At 37.0% G+C, this 23200-nt stretch overlaps 1 long non-coding RNA gene across 1 annotated transcript; it reads left to right on the plus strand.

The window, feature by feature from the left end:
* The first annotated feature begins 1356 nt into the window (after window positions 1-1356).
* LOC128850320 (uncharacterized) lies at window positions 1357-17257 on the plus strand. Its single transcript, XR_008447630.1, has 4 exons — window positions 1357-1429; window positions 10740-10848; window positions 11490-11669; window positions 12572-17257. It is a non-coding gene; the product is annotated as an uncharacterized LOC128850320 (long non-coding RNA).
* The last annotated feature ends 5943 nt before the right edge of the window (window positions 17258-23200 follow it).

Genomic DNA, 23200 nt, shown 5'->3' on the forward strand with positions numbered 1-23200 from the left:
AGGAAACCAGCTCGCTGAATATGACTGTGAAAGCCAATCTGCTTCAGGAATAAAATATTCTGATATTATGGGATAGAGAATTATCAACTCAGTAGAGCCCCTGGTTTTATGATGCATTCAAATTTGACTGAAAAGTCATCACCAGCTACTTACTTATCCTTATTAGGGCCCTGCTACTTCAGACCTCTCTATTCCCTTGTCTTCAAGTCCTAATGGCCATCATGCCTTTTCCTCAGTTAATAATAAGCTTCTTTGCTCTTTTATGTAAGCAAACTTCTTCATCTTCTTTCTTTTTCTTCTGGTTTTAAAACAGATTGAAATGTTTCATTTGAAGTCATAGCAATTGTTCCCAGCCTGAAGAGAATTCTGTTGTTTAGACTTGAAGAATGGATTGCATGTCTGAAAGCCTACTTTTTTTTCCTAACAGTATCAGTTAGTATAATATGAAATATAATGTTTCTCAGCAATCTTTTTCTGATTGTAATCCACAGGGACTGGTAATTCATTCAAGTACACTTGCTGAATTATGAGTACTATGCCTGTAGGACACAGATGGACACCTGCTTTGTTTGTAGAATTATTGCTGTATCTAATGGCAGTCAGTCACTCGGCAGACACTATCTAGACTGACAGATGAAAGAACTCAAAAAAATTATATGGACATTACTACTGTCGTGGGCAGAAACAGCCTGTCACCTTATTGAATTTGGAGACACATTCCTAAAAAACAGCCAAGGTGACAATCATAAAGTCATTTGGCCATGCAAACCAGAGGCAAACCACTGCAAATGGTCAGCAGTGTAGCTAAACATATTCTAGAAGTGTTCAGGACTCTTGCTTATGATAGCCAACAAGCTAGGCATGTACTCTATTTTCTCTTAAAAATAGCTTGTTACATGAGTCACTACTCCAGTTACAAACTCTATTTATGCTGCTTAGTGGAAAAGCTATTCTATTGATCTCTTCCTGGATGCATTTATTCCACAACATTTTGATTCCATAGTAATTAAAAGGAAAGCAGAGGTCTTGTGTCATGCCCCCACTTTTATTTGAGAGTAGCGGTTTCTGCTAAAAGCTAGGTTTCCTATACTTTCTTTTGTTAATCATAATCCCAGAAGCTGTACACTTTTTAGCATACCGAAAACCTGTTGGCTAAGGGTTCATGTTCTGTACTGTATTTTAATGTCTGTCTGTATAACTAGTTTTCCATGAACATGCACCGAACTCAAATATTTGAGCAAGCAAATCTCGTAGATCTAGTAGCTGCCTGGGCAAACACTAGCACACTATTGAAACTTCCCATGAGCTTTTTTTAGAAATCTGCCAGAGAGTTTGATTCAAGGTCTACCTTTGTCTGACAAAACAGTCAAAGTCCATGAAAACCGTGACTGGTTTTAAGCTTATTCAAGAGGCATATTGGTAGGCATTGGTAGGTATTTGTGATTCTACTATTTTTTATGTCATTATAATGTATTATTTATTTATTATTTATTTGTGCTGTTTTGAATGAATGAAACATTACTCTCTCACTGTTGCCCAGCCCCATTCCAGAGGCCTTGTATGTAGCATTGCTCTTTTCCCACCCTTACTTCTGATCTCTCTATCCCTCTTCTCCAGCTGCCTGAGTCTTCTTGTCCTCCACTCCCATTCTCTTTCTGCAGGATACACTTAATCTGTGGAAAGCTTTTGATTCTCCTTCTATTTAAATAAATAGGAAATAGTGTAAAAGTTCAGGACTGCACCTGTCCTTTTAATGAAAATATGTACTCCTTTTCCTTTCCTCTCTCTGGTCTCCCCCCATTCCTTGCCTCCCTCCTCTTCTGCTCTAGGGTGGCAGCTACACTAACCAGTTAGATTTTTTTTCTGGGTCTGTGTTGTCTCCGTCAGTTAAGAAACTGAATACTTTTAAAAGCCTTGGGCATGAAGAGGAATAAGACAGCAATATTACGTGTCTGACCGGTCAATATGCATAGTTGTTTAGGCTCATAGACGAAGTTAATCTCATGCTAATACCAGAGCTTTTGAAGTGTCCTATGGAAAAGTGTCATATTCTCAAACAGTGGGACCTGCAGGACTTGTGAGCCATTGTATAGTCTGAATAAATAAACAGTATGGATTATTGGTGACAAAGATGACATTTTACATACTGCTGACTGACAACATTACTGCATTCAATGAGGAATAACACATTTTAAACACCCTACAGTCCCTCAAGTCTACCTCCCTAGCAGTCTTAGTCTCTGTGTGTGACATAACAAATTTTCTGTCCGGTAGACAGAAAACTTTGCATTTATGAGTAATGAATTCCCAGCAACTAGGTAATCACTACTCCCTGTACTAATTTGTTAGCATCAATGTCCATGGAACAAATTTCTTGCTCGTGTGGAGAGGTAGGGGGAACCACAGATGGAAGGAGGAAAGTGATGCTCTGCATATGTGTGTGTGTGCGCGTGCGCACACACATGAATATTTACAAGGACTACTTGGGTGATTAGAAAATCCTCACATGTTCAAATTCGTAAATCACAATTTTTTCTTGTAGAATCTGGAAAGTGCAGTAGCCAACAATGCATGAATACTGGATATATGTCTGGTTTTCATATTTTCTGAAAATGTTATTTAATCATATAGATGTTTTCTGGTGGTATGAAAATACTTTCTCAAGCATAATAAAGATGCTACAGCGTGCTTTTAATCCTTTTCAGCTATTATATTTGTGGGCGATAATATTAGAAATATGTCCAAGTAAGGATGAAGACTGCTTTGTGTTAGGCTATTCTCCATTAGTCCTTAAGTCAATTATTTACAGTATGCTTTGAATAGGCCTAGTAGCATTTGCAGCACGACCCTCATTGATTGTTACATATTCACAGTGGAATTTTGAATCACTATGGTTAAGTCTCTGAATTTTTTTTTTATTGAAAGGTGACAATTTTCCTTGTGACAATTTTCTAACCCCATTGGAAAGAAAACAAGACTGTATAAAACTATGAAGTTAAAAAATTGTTACAATGTGCCTTCATTTTTCCTCCTTATCTTCCGATATGCTGATAGAGAAGTAATTTGTACTAAGGAAATATCACAAATTATTTTGATAAAGGTATGAAACATCAAGCTGTGCATGTATGTTTACACTTATGTATTGTATCACAGAATTATTAGGGTTGCAAAAGACGTCTAAGATCACCAAGTCCAGCTGTTATCCCAAGGCTACCATGCCTACTGAGCCATGTCTTCACTCTTTCAGCAAAGATGTTTTTCTTAAAATCCAATCTAAACTTCCCCTGGCACAACTTGAGGCCAATTTCCCTCATCCTATCGTTTGTTAATTGAGAGATGAGACAAACACCCACCTCTCTACAACCTCCTTTCAGGCATTTGTAGGGAGAAATAAGGTCCTCCTCCAGCCTCTTCTTCTCCTGGCTAAACAACGCCAGTTCCCTCAGGTGCTCCTCATAAGACTCGTTCTCTAGACCCTTCAGCATCTTTGTTGTGCCTCTTTAAACACTCTCCAGCACCTCAATGTCAGTTTTTTTTTGTAATTTTTTATATTTTTTTAATAGGTTAGTTAAGGACAGAAATAGTTTAAACAGAAGTTTTAACAAAAATGCTGATGTATATTTTCAGTACTAATATATGTATGCATGTAATGCATAGCTATGCATTTTTATGTATGCATTTGAATGTGTATGTACATGTGTGCGTATATCTGTGTGTACAGAGATCAATGGAAAGGCACAAATCTGTACAAGGTTCTGCAGTGCCCATTCATACTCAAGTGTTTTGACTGCTCTGTCAACAGCAATGTGGGATAAGACTTCCAAGTCTTGATTCAGATATTTGCCTAATCAAATCCTTTAGTTCTAGTTTACAGAAAAGGCACTGAAAAATAACTTCAGAAATAATCTCATAAGGTTTTCAGAACCTGAATAATTTTATAATCATATTTTAGAACATGACCCTAAAATTTTTAGATCTTAAAGTCCAGTGAAGGTTTGTATGATAAATTTACTGTGCCTTGGACACGGAAGAGCTGTCAACTTTTCAAATGTTTTGGCAGCAAAGTGAGTTGTCAGAAACAATAAAGGATTTAAATATGTCATTGCATTGTCACATCTCCATAGTCTTCCGCAAAATTGCATGTATGGTCATGTCTGACAGATACTGTGTCCTTCTGACAAGCATAGTGAGAACTATATTAGAGAAAGCCTTCTACTGTTGATTTTTCTTTAGTCTCCTTCAGAAGACTAGACCTAAGATGCCAGAAGGCCCAATTGGATATATGCTACCAACTGCCAAAAAATTTTCTAAAATATAGCCCTATTTCTTTACTCCAAACTTGCAAAACACATATTACACTTTTGAAAACATTTACTGATGCTATTTACTATGAGGGAGTACTTTTTTGTTTACAGTAATTTTCAGCAGCTCTCATCACAAATTCGTGACTGTAGGCATAGTACAAGTCTGTGACATTTTTACTATGAAGCACTGAACTGCATTGGATGGGAAATCTCATTAAAGTCCCTAGAGCTGCTTGTGCATTAATGTACTGCCCATTAAGAAAAGAACCACTAATCTGAACATACAATGGATAGAAATAGGGATGCAACTAAATTATTTTTTTTAAGATTATTAAAAATTTTTATTAATATTATATTAAGATCTTTTTCTTTTATCTGCTTTCATAGATTGACTGAAATGATGGTAATGTTGCAGACTTTTTCAAAACAAATTTTCAAAACAAATTTTCAAAACATACTAAACCCATACTTTTGGTTTTTGACAAGATGCAGGGGGCTGAGGGGGTCAGATTGTTGCTCATATGCTTGTAGAGATAACATAAATAAACCACTTTTAATTGTCACGCAGAACCATAATTAAATGCATTAGTCAGTCTTGAAGTCTGTCAACAGAAGATGTATGTGCAAAAGCACACAAACAGTATTTTTTGAAAGTAAGTACTTAAAGATGTCACATTTGTGTTCAAGTGCCTGCTGGGTAGGTATTGATTTTTGTGTTCAGGGCTTTAGTTCTTGCCCAATTTTGATATACGTATCCAGATGTCTACCTGCTGAAAACTGATTCTTTAGGATTATTTTTGAAACAAAAATCTTTTCCCATAAAAACATTCATTTACAGGTTGCTGAACTCTCTGCTTTCTACTCATCTCTTTTTTTGTGGAATTTTCTCATGACTACAAGATACACTACAGTGGCTCTTTAAAATTAACTTTGTAGTTCTGTCAAAAAGAGAAAGAAGAATAAGCGCTGCTAGAGACAGAAGGACAGGCTTTAGGATTAATATTATGTCTTGTGAGTATATTTCTATTGATAAGTCTAAAGACTAAAGTCCTTCAGTCCTATGGAGATAGCATGAGGACTGTCGTCTCCATATGATGGACATAATGGATGAGAACACTTTAAAGGACTTCTTTAAATCCTTATTTTTTTTTTGTATACATTTTCATGTGTCCTACTGGAACACAACTAATGTCAAATGAAACATACATAGGAGACAGGCTTTGTGAAACAGATTTTTACAAACTAGTAGATCAGTTCTATTTTTTTTTTTTTTTTTTATTTCTTATTCAGGCTGATTAAGAGTGACTGATACTCACAAGAATGACCTCCTGTAGATTTCACATCCAAGCTACTTCAATACTGTACTGGTGTACAAAAATCTAATGAAAATATCTGTTAGAAAATAACTATTATCTCAGGAGTTACATCCACTTTCATTGTTTAGATCAGGAAACTGTACATATTCAGGAAATGTAAACAACTTGAACTACGCAAATTACTTCATTAACACAGAAACTCCACCAGACACAAAGGGAACAAGAAATACCTGACGGTCAATTTTGTAGCAGAAGAGAAGACTGAAGCAAGCGGTGAAACTGTTTTTCATTAACCAATGAAGAGAAATTAAGCGTGCATAATACACTTAATGTTTGGACCCTGTTACTTGAAAGGGTTACTGCCTCTCACCAGGTATCTCTGTCTTGCTCTCACTATAACGGGAAGTTCAATTGTCTCCCACAAATGCTAAAGCTAGGCTTACCAAGAACATATTTTTTACACAAAGAGGGACTTTTCTCCACTACTACATTTGTGTGTGAGATTAATTGCCAAGCAGTATACCACCTTCTGGTGTACTTTTATAATGTACAAGAAATGTGCTAAGAATAGGTTCAAGTCTTATCACTATTTATCTATAAAAGAGCTGGAGCACACAAAAAATCTCACTCACATATTCAGGATATTTGTGATCCTACAAAAGCAAATTTCTTTCAACACGTTTACTTGGAAGAAATGACAATGAACTCAAATTGCTCAGGACAAAAGCCCCAACAAAGTTAAAGTGAGAGGGCAGCAGTTCAATCTTATTTATATTGCAAACCAAAAATGAGTCTGCAAGGGACTATCAAAGCCTCATGCCACGTAGGTGCTGTGCGTGCACGTTGTTTATGGTATTTGACTTGCTATTACCAAAACAAGTAGTTGCATAATGATATCTTAAATAAACATGTTTCTTTTTGATCATTAACAGTTGTTTCACCTTTCTTTCACTGTTACCAATCTGTTGAAAAGTACATTTGAGTAACTGGTCATTTCAGTCAAAGAGTAAATTCTGCCTACTGAATGAAGCTTTTAGTACTTAGGAAATCTTTTCTGAAGCTGCTTAAAAATGAAAAAGCCATTATATTGTATCTCAAAGTTATGTGATTGTAGTTTCTTAAGAGGTATGTTACATAAAGCCTGGACTGCAAACCCACAGTACGAATCATTCTAAAATATATTAAGTTTTAAGTATATTATGCAGATACCTCCATAACACATTAACTGATGATGACAAATGTCTTATGATGAAATGTTAGCCATTAACACATTGGTGTAATAAACATTTGGGGATAATGATGGCATCTGCTTCCCTGCAATTCTAAGCAGGCTTGGGAATATTTTTAAATTTGAAGCTATGCTTATATTTCCTTCTTGTTGAATTATTATAGACTCCATACTGAAATAATATTATACGTACGGTTTTCTCAGTCATTCTTTGACGCAAAAGTCAAAATGTAAACTTCACTTCTTATAGACCAGTCCTGTGAATTTTGTGGTTCTGGTGCTGGTAGGGAAGAAGCCTTTCTGCTTTGGAGATTCTTGTCCTTTGATACAGGACTTTGTAATGAATTAGAAATTCACCAAGCTAGGGTTTCTGTAATTGGTGGGGGGAAGACAGACAGGAAAAAACCCAAAATAATATGGTCTAGCCATCAGTGGTATATGTTCTGAGAACAATGCAACATAATCACATTCTGATTCTTACAAAAAATACCAAATCAATCTTTTTGAGCCACTTAGCTCTAGTATGGAAGAACCACATCTCTTGATGAAACAGGCAGAATATTGTGAGGATAGGATAGTGAAGTATTTATTTATAATGTCCCTTTCCAAAGAAAGCCACAATTAAAAAAGGTGTGTTTTGGATTCTGCTGTCACCAAACCTGCAGCTATGATGTTTGCTTTTCATATTTTCAAATGAATACATGTTTTCTTTTCCTTAAAGCTCTATTGAAAGTTTATAGAGCCGCAAAATATGATAGAGAACCTTAAAGCAGTCAAGAGAAGAATCTACCCCATGTGAAGGAAATCATCATGTAAAATTTGCTGTAGAATGCAAAATGAATGTACTGAGGAGATTTGAAGATTTTCAGTGGACATATCCCATAAGGCACATGCTCTGCAGCACCTAATGTGAGAAGCTACTGTGAGAGAGGACAAGATTTCAGCCTGTCGTCGTTCTGCCTGTGGAGAGGTTGCCTTTTTGTTTGTTCTCCCACCTCTGCGGAGAACAGTGAAAAATGTAGTATCTTCTCAAGGTGGTATTTTTGTTCATTGCATCACAGTATTTTAAAAATTGAATACAGCAGAATTTCCCATTTTGAAACAGGTCTTTCTCACACTAATAATAGTTTTCAATGATTGTTATTATTGTTTATAAGTATGCCATTTCTGCATCCTCATCTGATTTCCTGGCAGTCTTGGTTTCTTTATAATACATGTCTGAAGTTATATCTGTCCTGTTGTCCTACTAAACATCTTCTGTTTTTCTTTAGACATCCAAATTTTCCTGTGATCGTATGTATTTTGGTTTACGGTACATGCATTGATATGTAGTACTTAACTTTCTGTCCTTGTAATAGAAGTGCAGGAGAGCCATGAGCACACCCATTTGTTTAATGATATTGTGTAATATTTTATAGTACCGTGGAGCTAAATGGTTGCTGGAGCCGTTGATAGACAGTAAGATTTGCATGACTCAGCATTATAATTTTTCCTCCTGTTAAATGACTATAATAATATTTCTCACCAATTTGGATTATCTTTAATTTATTTTGTTATTTCAGTGTATTGGGTTACTCAATACACACGTGTAATACCTTTAGTCACATTTTAGTTCCTCGACTGCAGGCAATACTTAACATATGTCATTAAAAAAAAGCTCAAAATCCTAATCCTGTCAAGACTTTGAAATGCAAATATTTTTTTCTGTAAGACACATTCACTCAGGCATGAATGACAAAATGTAACAATTCGATTTATTTCTGTATAATCACACATACAAAATTTCATAAAATGCTTCTGAAAGGCAAAAGTAATAGCAAGATAAAACCTTGCAAACTGACAGCAATGTCTTTAGTGTATGCAGAAAGCAATGACAAAGTGGTGTGATAGATTAAAAAAAATGAAAGTTAAACTAGAAAAGGCAGAGGTGGGAGACACTATCAGCTCTTCCTTCCCCAATTTTTGTTCAAAAGAAGGATGTGGAATACCCAGCAACCTCACTCCACTATTTATTGTGGGTGATACGCTGATGTGAGAGACATCAACGCATTAATAGCCACAGCCTTGCTATGTTTGGGCTATGGCTTATAACTCAAAATGAGTAAAAAGAGTAGCCATCAAGGTGGAAAGCCTTATGCACGTTGACGTCTAAAAGGAGAGAGACACACACTATTGCTCAAGAAATACTTACTGTTGTAAGAATCAAGGAGATAGAATCTTGTTCTTTAACCTGAGAAACATATACAAAAAGAATATGCTGATGGGGAAAAGGTCATGAACCTGGGACCCATGTGCATGCTGCACACGAGCCTGTAAAACTTCAGCCATCATTATGAAAGGGCTTTATGTCCTCGCTTCCTTGTATCCTAGTTATGCTTAACAACAGAAAAGATGTTTTACTCCTTTTATTTTGGTCTCACCCGCCTTGCATTGTGCACAGCGATGAGGATGAAGACACAGGCAGGATGACAGTAAATTGTCACCTGTATCAGTCCTCTCAGTGTTGCAAAACTGTTATTCAACCTACCAAATATTTCTTAGCTCTAGGAGTCAAATGCCAAGTGAACTTCTTTTGAGCAGATACACGTCTTTGAGCCTAGAACTGACTCATATGCAAGTTTGCTATCCTAAAGCAGAGGTATCCATTATCACCAGTACAATGATGGTACAGAGACAGGTACTCCTCTGCAGCACCCTACAAAATCCTTCTGCCACTCCAGTTCTGACAATTCTGGAGACGTGGCAGCCTTATGGCCCTCAAATGTCCTCTGAGCAGGTACACACCTCTCAAAAATGTTCCACACTGTGTTGTCAGTCACAGGTAATGTTTTATGCTCTGTGAAGGGACGCCCAAGAACACACAGAGCTCAACATGTTCTTCAGGGAATACAACTAGCCAAAGAATACAGGTATGAGCACCTGGAGTGCCTGAGCACCAGGACTATGGAATATACATAGACAGCCTATTCACAGGCTGCAGAGTTTTGTCTTAGGAGAAAGGGTTGTGAGAAAATGTCTTAGAACAGTGGCAATATCCGTGCAACCAGGAGCTACCAAGGTCAAAGAGACTCTTGTAAGTCTGTGCTAAGCTTCATCTGCACTGTTTAAGAGCTCCTAACCAGTTCAGTGCCAGCACTGCTGAGGTGGGGGTGCTTGAAAGAGCAGGCACTCCCTGTTTGCTGTATGCTGTGTTAGCAAAGTTCCCGTTCTGACAAAGATATTACATTGAAAACAGCATTGTTATGCTATACAATCTTGCTTTATGCAGTTTTTAAAACTGGGTAAAACATGCTTTGCTACAAATAAAAATATATTTTCTAGCATATTTAGGATACTTTAAAACAGTGTTACAGCCTACTAGCTGACACAATAAGAAACCTATTAATAAATTCTGATCAATTTTCTCCTCTTGAGAAATGTGATTCTTGCCCCAGTGGAGCCTTTCCTGGAAAGAAAGGATTTAATACAACACACTGTGCCAGAAAAAAGTTATGCTGAAATGAACGGAAAATGATGTAACAGTAATCCAGTTCTTTATGATTTTTATTTAAATATTGGAATAATCAATTTAAGGAAAATTTTTCTGCATTTTCTTTTATTATAGCTAATGTCTGAGTTAGATTTCTTATTTAGTCATTCTAAATAATGTCTAAAGACCACTAAATGAATACAATTATACAAAAGGCACTGATTAATTTTGCACGTCTTCCTGCTTTCATAATCTTGTAAAGTAAATGGAATAATTTGTGCCATTTATGTTTCTTATTACAGTATTTGTCATTAGAATGAGGTGTCAGGAAACATTTAGACTGTCTCATATTTTATGAATTAAAGTAGTGTGCCATACTGTTGTGACCTTTTCAATATTCTGCATTTTCCTCCGTTCTGTAGAGTTTCTTTCTCTGCACATCTTCTCCATTCTATGATGGGAAATGTGAACACACAAAGTATGAAGAAGCGAAGAGAATGAAACAGTGAGTCTTTCAAAAATATTTCAAAGGTGAGCATTCATGTGGCATGGTATCGCAAGCTGTAGACCTTGCAGCAAAAAAAACGTTGCAGATATGTCAACAGCACTGATGCAAGAGTACTGTGTTGCACAGTGCTGTGAGAACGTATTGCAGTTATGGGGAAACTCATTGCAGTAAGATGAAGGATACAAAGAAGTTTTGGACTTTTCTACACATATCGAATCTACAACACAATTAGAAAAGTGTTGCTAACAAGCATTGTAAATATGAAAAAAATTTTCTCTTTGACGTTTAGATTCCTATCTGTTATGAAACATTATGATGAAACCTTCAAAGAGTAAATTTCTCTCACTGTGGCTCAGTAGAAGGCTCTTTTACATTGAAATGCATAGTGCTTGACAATCTTGGAGACATTATTAGCAATTTTAACAGTATTTTTTAACTCAATGATTTGGCTAACAGGAAAATGGATAATGTACCAGTGTGGTTGTGTCAAACTACATGCAATCATGGTCCATCTATGAGACTGTTAATAGGAAAAAGAACTGAACAAGCAGTATAATCGATTATATAATTCCTAACAAGATTTCTTTAGCTATAATTTAAAACGCAGCTGGGAAAATACAATAGCACTGCTGACTGCTTGTCTCACCTATCCTTTCCTTCACAGTTGGATGACGACAAAAAATGGTTGCAGAGATCACAAGTCTACTAAATGCAATTTAAAACTTCCTGAATTAAGAACAATATCAGCTGACTGACAACAAGATGCTGTAGCAAATCCTGAACACTTTCCTTCACTCTTTCGTCTCAGAATGGGTTTTCCTACAAAATGGATATATGACAAGAGGTAAAAACTTAATTTTTCAAAGGAAATGTAAGTAACTCTTACACCTTAGCTGAAATCACCAAGGTATTTGTCAGAACAAAACAATAACAAAACATCTATCTTATTCATCAAGACTAGATGATTGTGTTTTGTGTCAGTCTCATGACGAGAAGGCACTAAACTGAATTCTTTTGCTTGTGATTCAGCGTGAGAAGTCTTGCAAGGGATACCATAAACTCATTTAATCATATTCCTCTTGATGATGGTTGCTGTGGTAGGTTACTTAAATAAACAACTAGAATTGGCTTCTAAATCCTCTATGAGTCTCACGTAGCATGAGAAAGACATGAGTGTGTCTTTCAGAGTGACTAGCTAACTGACAGTTGGTCCTGAAAGGCATACGAGACTGGGTAGAAGATAAGAAATCTAATTGAAACAGTGAAAGTACGAAATAGGCAGTATCCCTGTGCTGAAAAGTCTCAAGAGTGTCCCCCTGTCATGACACCAGAGCACGGAAAATGGCAGCAGCATGGCTAACAATGGATGCATGGACAAGACTGGTGGACAAGAAAAGGGAGGAGAATGAAATGCAAGACACTCCTTTTCATAGCAGGAAATTTCTGCTATATCTAGAAAATTATTTGTTAGTTGCTGTTATTATTCATATGGTCTGATGAATGGTAACATGGTATCTAATTTTTAAAATACTGGCTTTCATATAATCTTTCTGTGAGTAGGCAACACTTTAGGGAAATTGGAAACTAAATACTAAGTGCTGGTAGGTAGACATTCAAAATGGCTTTATATCTAACATCTATGTCAAACTGATAATCTGTAAGGCAACAAAGTAATAGCATGTGTAGTTATTGAATACCAGACATCATATTAAGTGTGTGCAATTCAATTGTTTCTTTCTTTTACAGAGAGGTGTGTGTCTGCGAAGAACATCAGCTCTGAGATCTATCATGATTAGAAACCCATTAACTAGTATTTTAAACAACTACTTTATTGATTCTTAATTCTAATTGATTACTGATTCGCTTAGGATGTGTCTGTCTTAGTACGTTTAATTTGCTTGAAAATTTATTAGGCAAATCAGATATTTCTTTGACATAATATTTTTGTTTACATGAAGTATACCTAAATATTCCTTACCCTGAACATAGTGCAGGCAAACAACCACAAAAGAAAGAGTCTATGTCTGCAATCTTTCTTTTGTGCTTGCTTTTGTTGCCTATCTCATGCTTATGCACATGCGGGTAATCAATATTCCTAAAAAGAAGGGTTTTAAGGACTTTTAGGTGGGAGCTTATCTTTACATTGATAATTTAATGACATCCAGAATAACATCATGATTTCACGTAAGACTGAGTTTTATGCAGATTCAGCTTGCAGTAGCTGAGGCTCTATCTTGAACTCTACTGCCTGAAGTCCTTTGGCTGTAATTCTCCCCAAGTGTTCCAAATCACACCCTGTACATTTCATCAGGTTTCCTATGTGGTCTAGTGGTTGTCAGTACATAAAAAGGCATTTTTGCACTTTCTGCTTAAATTCAATCTACGTGTAAGCTATATCCAGCTATGTGACTGATGATACAAATTCACATTTTCCTATACAGAAGTAGCAGGCAACATATTACATGATTTTATACTGAGACAACTGATCCTTTGAAAGAAAAATCCATGAATCTATTCAGATTGGCTCCTGAAAATATTGTCAAAGGGGTGTATCTCTTGATGCTTACACATTCCTCTGGATTCACTGAATGCTTAGCACGCAGATACAAACACTTGTCAGCCTAAAGCATGATTCCTGTCATTTGGTTACTCAGTTTGAGAGCACACAACAGTGAGATGGATGAAATTAGGATCTGCTTCAGCTAGATTTACCCGTGCCTCTGTAAAATGATAGCTGAGGAAGGAAGTATACAGTACTCCTAGCTGGTACAATTAAAAGAGAATAGAAACTCTGCAAGGAGACTTGAAAGTCCCTGATCTTCATTAGTGAGCTTTTAAAATAGTCCAGCATTCTCTATGTCTGCTAAGAATGATTTCCTCATTTCTCATTATGTATGAATACCAGTGCACTGTGCAGCTCCAGTGCACAGTTGATTAATAAGGTCAGAATTAGAAAATGAGGGCTTTCCTTTTCTTACTGTCTACTGCATTGTCCTCTCAACAGAATTTTCTTTGCAGTTTTACTATGATCTGAAAAACAGAACTTACTAGAACAGGGCTTATGTATTTTATTGTGTGAGGCCCTGAAGACTGTGGGGTATTCTTAAATTTTTAAGAAATATTACACACTAGGTTTTTAGTAATTTAGATTACAGCCTCTTAAAAAATACAGAATATCTTAGAGAAATGCATTAATTGTCTACAGAGTCTTTTTTTGTTCACTAATCATTGTGTACTCAGACACCATTTTGTTTCCAGAAAGATAAGTCTTAGCTCTATCTGAATGATGAACAAAGCAACTCAAAATTGTTCAAATGTCACAATGTCATCAATCCAGAATGACTAAAATTCTCTTTCATTCAGTGATTAAAGCTCTGAATTTTAAATATATTCCAATTTATTTTAGCTCGTTACAAATTACTCAACCTTCTTCCCACGACTGCAGCCAAGGTTTTGCATGTGCTGCAAGCTAATCCTTTTTCCAACTGTATTTTTATTGGTATATTTTATGAGCATATTATCGAGTATTCATCAGCTCTTCCAAATAAAAGCCCATGCCAAGCATTACAAATGTTTTTTGGATTTGGTTGTTATTTTTTTCCAAATTCCTCCTTTCTTTGCCTGAGATTATGCAGTTTTAAGTTCTATAATATTAGCTAAAGTAAGTGGACTGGTAGTTCAGTTGTTTCATCTTCAACCACCTGAGATTTTGGGTTTGAAAAAATTCATGGAAAACAAGCAAAAAATCTGCAGTAGTCCCCACCAGACTGGCACACAAAAAGAAGGAAATATAAATTTAAAGGAATTTATTCTTCAGCATCATCAAATTAACCTAGTGCAGAAAGCAGAGTCTGGGAGAATCACAGAGTCACAGAAATGATGGTTGGAAGGAATCTCTTCTGTTTGAAGTAGGACTATTGCAACATAAGAACAAGACCAGTTGTGATTTTGTCCAATTGAGTTTTGCTTTGAGGACAAGGTTCCCACAGTCTGTCTGGATACCAATACAGTGACGCACAGATCTCCTACTGAAGAAGTTAATCTTCATGTCCATGTCTGAACTTCCAAGTTGAAAGTAGTGGCTGCTGTTCCTTGTTTTAAATTCATCTTCCAGGGAGAAGACTTCTGTCAAAGGTTCTGTCACTTTGAAATGTTTATTCAGGTAGTTGAAGAAGGTGTTAAATTGCCTCCCATCCTCCTCTTTGCCAGACTACACAAGCCCATTTCTGTCTACTGCTCTTCCCATGTCACATGCTGTATACCAGTAGCCATCTTGGTAGCCCAAATGGATTCTTTTCAGTTTCTCAACATCCACCTTTAACAGGAAGGCCCAAACTGGACATCATATTCTAGGTGCAGCCTCACATTAGGTATGTGGAAGAAGATAACTTCATCTGCTGGATCAGGATCTTTCAGGATGTGGCTAGATTTTTCTGCTTTTGTGGCTGAGGCGTACTCTTAGCATGCACTCTGCTGCAACCTCCAGGTCCTTTCTACCAGGGCTAATGCTCAGCCAGTTTGTTCCTAGTCATGTTTGATTAAAGGGTTTATTCTGCCCCAGGTACAGATTTTTGCCCTTCTTGTGGTTGAACCCATCCCTTGTTGTTATGATCCTTAAGTTTCTCAGAGTCCCTTTGGCCTAAAATACTACTGTTGGGTGTGCCAGCTAACTCCCTCTGAGTTAGTATTGTTCACAGATTTGCTGCTAATATGTTCTGTTTTGTCACCCAGGTCACTCATGAAGATATTGAACAATACATACCTCAGTACAGATGTCCAGCTAAGCAGGTGTTCCAGTCAGATGTAAAGTTATTGATTACTTGCTGTCATTCTTGTTGTCTAGCCAGTTTCCACTCCATCTAAAAGATGGACTCCATCTGTCTATCTCCACTCACATTCCAACGAGAATGCTGTGGAAAGCAGTCCAAAGCTTTGCTAAATTCAGATTATTTCACACCCACCTTTCCCTCATCCACATCCAATAACCAGTCATTTCATTGTTGAAAGCAGTCACGCTAATCAAGCTCACTTTTCCCTTGCTAAATCCATATTGACTTTTTCCAATACCTTCTTGTCTTTGTCAAGATAAATTCATAGAATGTATCTTCTTACTTTTTGGATAAACAGTCACTCAAGAAGATATTTGCAGATGACCTGATCAGCTTTTGATTTCTGACAGATGAGAGATGAACTCAACATTGCAATAAAAAATTGCTGTATTGTATCAGCTGTACCCACAGATAAAAAAGAGTTAAAAGCGTAGTTTGGAAGCTGGCCTTGGAGACTGGCTACTGAACTTTGCAGCTGATCTTTGCACTGTACGAGCACACATTGCATTAATAATGGAACAAAGTAAGTCAAAGTCAAATCACTATGCTTTTAAAATAATAAACTGGTTGGAATCAGCTGCAGAGCCATTTGACCAAAGCTCTATCTTGCACAGATACTGCAGTACAGCTTGGGATCTGGGCCACAGGTCAGCTTCCTAAATAATTTTCTTTGCTGCTTCATTTATTATGGCTTTAAAATACATAATTCATTTTAATACACTATTCTACAAGCTATAGTCACAGCTATATATTCCCTGGTTGTCTCTAAAATTAACTGGTTAAACCAGGTGGTCTATATTTCTTATTAAAGTGATACATATGGGAACAGGAAATAATTTTACAGTATCGCCATCTTGCAGGCTTTCAGGTAGATGCAAAACATTAGAGTCAAAAGGATATGTGGGTGAACCTATTAGTATACTACAGAGTTCCAGATGGCACACTAGCCATTATTTCATATACAATCAATAAGAATATCTCTAAATTTTCAGAGTATTAGGGGAACAGACCTCTATACTGTTGAATAATCCAGGTTTCCAACATCCACAAATCTATTTGCAGGCTTTGATATAGATTGGTCTACCAGAAAAAGGTAAATCAGAAATCTGTTTCTGAAATTAAAAGCAATACACTAGGCAGAAATTCTTTCCACTCTACCTATACTGAAAGACAAACGATATGTATTCAGTCCCTGAGATTTCCGGCTATCAACAGCTTCTTCTGACGTTGCTGAAAAAATACCTTTCTCATTTTAATTTATTCATATAGTTCAGCCCAAAGTCTAGTTCCACAATTACAAAAACTAAAGTGAATTTAAGAAGCAGATACTGTTTTCCTTTCACTTCACTCACCTATATAATGGAAGTGCAAAAAGATAGGACTTCCCAGTTTCAAAAATGTCATGGGAGTACTAATTCTTTCATATTATACATATACATAATGTGTTATTTATATTATGTCTTATTGTAATCTATTATATGTATTAAAAATATATTGCACAGTGTATAACTACGCAATAATTTGTTTTCACTACATCAATTCAAAATACAAACCATTAAGACATTAAATATCTACGTTATGTTATTTAGATTATTTAAAGATGTCTTCCCAATCATTAATAAAATACTTTAAAATATTGCTTCTTTTTATTTTTAAACTGCATCTCATTTTCTACATTTCTATAATTTCTACAGATACAAACACAAAGAAAAATTAAATACTCTTCATCAAGAATGTAAAGGATAATGATTTTCTAATAATAAAGCAAGAACACTTAAATGTAGATAAAATTTATGTTAAATTGATTAGTTGCACACACAAATATTACCGATACTTCCAGAAATCAAAAAAAGTATTATACTTATTCTAAATTCTCTATTAGCCATAAACAAGCTGTACAACAGAGAATCAGAGAATCATAAAATCATTAAGATTGGAAAAGACTACTAAGATCATCAAGTCCAACTACAAGCCTAACTCTGTCAACTTCACCACTAAACCATGTCCCTTAGTGTCACATCTACACCTCTTTTAAATGCTTCCAGGGACTGCAAGTCCACCACTGCCCTGGGCAGCCTGTTCCAGTGCTTGAGAACCCTTTCAGTGAAGTAACATTTCGTAACATCTAGCCTAAAGCTCCCCGGTGCAACTTGAGGCTATTTCCTCTTGTTCTGTCACTTGTTACTTGGGAGAAGAGATCAGCACCCACCTCACTACACCCTCCTTTCAGGTAGCTGTAGAAAGCAATAAGGTCTCCCCTCAGCCTCCTTTCCTCCAGAGTAAACAATCCCAGTTCCTTCAGCTGCCCCATATAAGACTTGTCCTCCAGACCCTTCACCAGCTTTATTTGCACACTCTCCAGCACCTCAATGTCTTTCCTGTAGTGAGGGGCCCAAAACTGAACCAAGTATTTGAGGTGTGGCCTTACGAGCACCAAGTACAGGGGCACAATTGCTTCTCTCATCCTGCTGGCCACACCATTTCTGATACAAGCCAGGATACTGTTGGCCTTTTTGGCCACCCGGGCACACTGCTGGTCACATTCAGCAGGATGTCAACCAACCCTCCCAGGTTCTTTCCTGCTGGGCACCTTTCCAGCCATTCGTGCCTAAGCCTGTAGTGTTGGATAGTGGTGTTGTGGCCGTGGTGCAAGACCCAAGACTGAGCTCTTTTGAACCCCACACAGCTGGCCTCAGCCCATTGATTCAGCCTATCCAAACCCCTCTGTAAGAGCCTTTCCTTCCCTCAAGCGCATCAACACTCCCGCACAACTTGGTGTCATCTGCAACCTTACTGATAGTGCACTCAATCACCTTGTTGAGATCAGTGATAAAGAAATTAAACAGAACTGGCCCCACCACTGAGCCCAGGGGAACACCATTTCTGAAGGGCTGCCAAAGGGATTTAAGTCCATTCACCACAACTCTACGGGCCCAGCCATCCAGCCAGTTTTTCATCCAGTGAAGAGTAGACTCATCCAAGCCATGAGCAGCCAATTTTTCCAGGAGAATGCTGTGGGAGACAGTGTCAAAGACTTTGCCAAAGTCTAAGTAGACAATACCAACAGCCCTTCCCCTGTCCATTAAGTGTGTAACCTTGTCACCGAAGGAGATCAGACTGGTAAAGCAAGACCTACCTTTTCTAAACCCATTGTGACTGGGCCTGATCACCTGGTTTTGATCTGCTCCATAACCTTCCCTAGCACCATGTCAGGCTGACAGGCCTGTAGTTCCCTGAATTCTCCCAGTCCTTCTTATAGATGGGCATCACAGATGCTCATCTTCAGTCAAGTGGGACCTTCCCTGCTAACCCCAACTGCTGATAAATTATTGAAAATATTTTACCAGCTAATGAGAATCAACCTTCTTTTGTTAAAGTAACTAAAAATTAGCCATGAAAACCAAGATAATAAAGATCATTAAAACAAGAATTCCAGCTTACTGATTTAGATTGTGACTAATAATTCCTCTATCCTACTTCTTTCCTTGCTTGGTTCCGCTCTTGTCATTATAACTATGGGGATGTATAAGTGGTCTCCATAATGTATGTATTTTTCACTCTTGTGAGACTTTCTGAAAACTCCTCAAAGATCCTAATAGATTTCAGACATAAATTGGCTAATTACCGTAACCAAGGGAAAATACAAGTAAAGAAAATGATTTGTCTCCTGGAATAGAACCACATTGAAGATGTTTTCTGTTTTCAGAAGTGAAATCTAAACAGAGTAAGAGAAAGGTCAGAAGTATGGAGTTACTTGGATGTTTTATAAACTCCTGCTCTTTTTCTGTTCATGTCACTTTGGCAAACAATCAAAAAGACATTAAGCAATGATGATATTTAGTAATTTCTTGCTCTTGTTTTCCTTTTTATCACTGTTGTTCATTTCAGTCAAACTGTTTGCTGTTTATTAAGATGACTTACATTTTGGCTGACAGCTCAATCCAGTTCTTCGATAGAAGTCTAGGTTCTCTGTTGAATTAAGGTAGGTCTTAGCTTTTCCTCAGGGTAAACATGTCCTGACTTCTATTCAGCAGAGGTACTAGATGCAAACTTTCAGCTTGCAGGAGTTAACAACTTCTACAGAAGAATGTGAATGGAGTAAACCAAAGTGCAGATTTTCTAATAGAGGCTGCTTGTGCAGACACTCAGCATGATGGGCACTAGCCTGTCTAGGAATTAGCAATGTCAGGCACATATTGCTGAGAAGTAAGAGTTGGATGTGTTTCAGGTACTAGTAATTACTCAGACGTGGGATTAAAAAGAAGTAGGCATTTTCCAAGGAATGAGTGAGCATGAGTGTGTTGTGAATACCACAGGCTCTGGTTAAGCAGAGACATTTGGAGACATAGCAATTTCCAGAACAGCTCTGGAAAACACAGAGACTGGGATTTTCTCATCCCCAGTCTGGCACATACTCTCTGTTGTCTGTTTCCAGTAGATGTACCTCCATGAGTATTTTGGTTTGAGTCAGGTTCATAATTTGGAAGTGAATTGCCAGCTTCAGAAACCACACACTTCTTTCAGATGACGCTAAACCAGAAAGGCAGCCCGAGGCAGCAGCTTTAGTAGTTCCGTGATTATCAGGCACTCAGACCAGTGCAAATCTGAAGTAAATCCCCTCTAAAATGCATATAGTGCAAGTGTCAGGCAGTGTGGCAGAAGACCCTTTCCAAATTTCCCTTCTATTTCACAGTAAGGTGAAAATATTAGTTAGCTTATAAACAGTTAGCTTTTCAGAGATGATTTACTTTCCTTCTACATTGATTAAGGAACTACATGTTGCATTATACATTGAGGTTCCCAGAGCAAACATACTGTACACTGTTATTAACTGGGTGCTACTGGGCACTTTGCCTTTAGCTAGCTATCTCTTTACTGGGCTAGAGACCCATTAAAAATCTTTACTGTAGTTAGGGTGTGGTGTTAATCCGTAACATTTACTTTGTGCACAGTGGTTTACCATGGTTAATGTGTAGCTGAGCAGAATAAAAGTGCAACTGTTTTAGCCTACATATGTGATAACACATTATACGCAATGAGGACAATTAATCTCATCATTCCTTTCATTTTCAAGTCCACCTCTACATTTTGCCTATCCTCTCCATCTGAAACTTATTTACATCTGCCTCTCATAAGGATTTAAAAAATCTTAAATAAATCTTCCATCAAGATATTCTCACAGAGCTTATCTGTAAAGCACAGAGAAGGAAAATATTTTATAATTTTCTTAAACATGCTCATTATCTTAATGAAAATTTTGTGCCACTCTTGGATATTTTCACATTTACTTTTTTCCCTTGAGTCAAAGGTTGCAGACTACAAAGGAAGACAAGTACTGATTTAAATTTTAAACTCTGGTTACATTAGAAATACAACACCCACATAAACTGTCAGCTGATCCTACACATAGCCATCATCGATTTAAATTTGCTACAAAATACATCAAAGAAGCACTTGTTTCTATTTGCCCTTTTCTTTTAGCACCCAGAGGATTTGTTGATATTTTCATTATGCACTTAATTCTCAACTGTATCATGTCACTTTGGTGTCTGATTCGTCAGGATGTTATAGCTATACAGTACTCTTAGCTGTAGATATTCATTATCAATATGCTAAACGCTTGTTTGTGCTGTTATATCATGTTCAGTAAACCCTTAGAACAACATAAAAAACTATAACAGAGCACATTATTCTAGGTAAGTCCCACTGAGACAGCAATACAGGCTGTTGTTTCTGACAACAATAAGGATTACTGTGAAAACACCTACTGACAGTCCTTTTTAAGCTGTGCCTAAGCTATCAGCCCTGCAGCCAACAACATGGCATCAATCTTGATAAACCTGCACAGAATGGAAATAAGGACATAACAATAAGCTTGATAGGTGATTGACATCCTGAATGACAGCAAAAGAGGCAGAGAAGGCAAGGAAACACAATGGTAATGGGAGACTGCAATAATTCCCATGTAGTTTGAACAGATGTCCTAGCAGTTCATGAAGATGAGACTAAATCTTCAGACACTATGAACAACTGCTTTGTGAAGCCATTAGACAGGGCACCTCAGCAGAAGAAGCAGCACCTCAGCTGGTCCTGAGTGCAAGACCTTTTTTGTAATATCACTGTATAAAGTCACAGTGACCACAAGGTTCTGGCACTTTGCATTCTTTGTAGGATCTACAAACACAAAAATCTTATGCTTATTTTGAAGTTACAGTAAAATGAGATTTGGTATGAGAGGGCAGACAAAGAAATCTTTGTATGTAAGTGACATAGGCAAATAATAACCATCCTAATGGAGGCACGGAGCAAATATCTACCACTTCTAACAAAAAAAATTTACTTCAGGAATCCCATGAGACAGTCTGCATGCCTAACCAGCAGAGGAAATCATGTACTGAAATGCACAAAATAGAAAGAATTATCATTTCTGTTAAGTTAAGGATAGGAACAAAAGACAGATCAAAAAACAACTTGAGAAAAATGCAAAACTAGTGATAGGCAAAGATCTACTAGATGACATTATAGAACATATTGGTCAAAGGGACAAAATCAAACAATAATGGATTGCTAGGATCAGAGAGTATTCACCCATCATGTTCCATAGGGACACTACGAATTGCTGGCCATGCAGTGTAATCCTCACTTAAAACTCCCTGTGTATCAGAGGACTAGAAAGTAGTTAATGTGATGTTAACTTTTTAAAAGATTTGAAGGAAATATTTTTTGCTTTTAGAAATGCAAATAAAAAAACTCTGTATCAAAAATCCCTGTCTTCATAACTCCTTTAAAGGTCACTACTATTAATACAGAACTTAGAGGATTAAAAATGTTCAATTAGAAAAAAAGAAAACAAAAAAAATTATAATGATACTTTTAATAAGAAGTTTGTGATTTATTTATAGGCTTCAATCAGTGTTCATCTTTACCTAGCAGTTAAATTCAATGAACAATTAGGGAAAAGTCTTATCTTCCTTGAGCTATCAAAGCCACCAATTAGATTTTTACCTGACTGAAGACTGAAGCAGTGTTCAAATTATAAAAAGATCATATTTTTTTTTCTTTGAGAACTCATATCCACACATTAGTGATCTCAAAACATTCCACATTCTTCAGAGGAACCAGTAGAGGAAAAGTAAGAACAAAATACAAATTAAAGGTTCAGATGACTGGCAAGCTGTGGCCAAACAGAATCAAACCTAGTCTGAATGAACACATTTCTGCTTTCACACTTTATGTCTTGAAGTACGTAAGGGTGAGGGGTCAGGCTTGAAGAAGAAAGGGGGAGGCATTCACTATTGTAAATCTTGGACAGATGCCACCTACAAAAATCTGCCATCTAGCTTGACGTCTCCTAAAAGATGATTTAGGCAGCGCAGTCTCCTCTGGTAGTTTAGTGTTTCTTCTTGGACATGCACACAGTGATGTGGTCAGACTCAAGGTGTTCCCAGAACTGCATATGTAACAAGAAGGTATGAAAATAGTTTTCTTCTTATGCATATATGCAGCAAGCATCTATAGACTACAGCAATCAATAGTCAGAATTGAC

The sequence above is a fragment of the Cuculus canorus genome, chromosome Z, assembly GCF_017976375.1.
Source record: "Cuculus canorus isolate bCucCan1 chromosome Z, bCucCan1.pri, whole genome shotgun sequence".
In the NCBI taxonomy this organism is placed as follows: domain Eukaryota; kingdom Metazoa; phylum Chordata; class Aves; order Cuculiformes; family Cuculidae; genus Cuculus; species Cuculus canorus.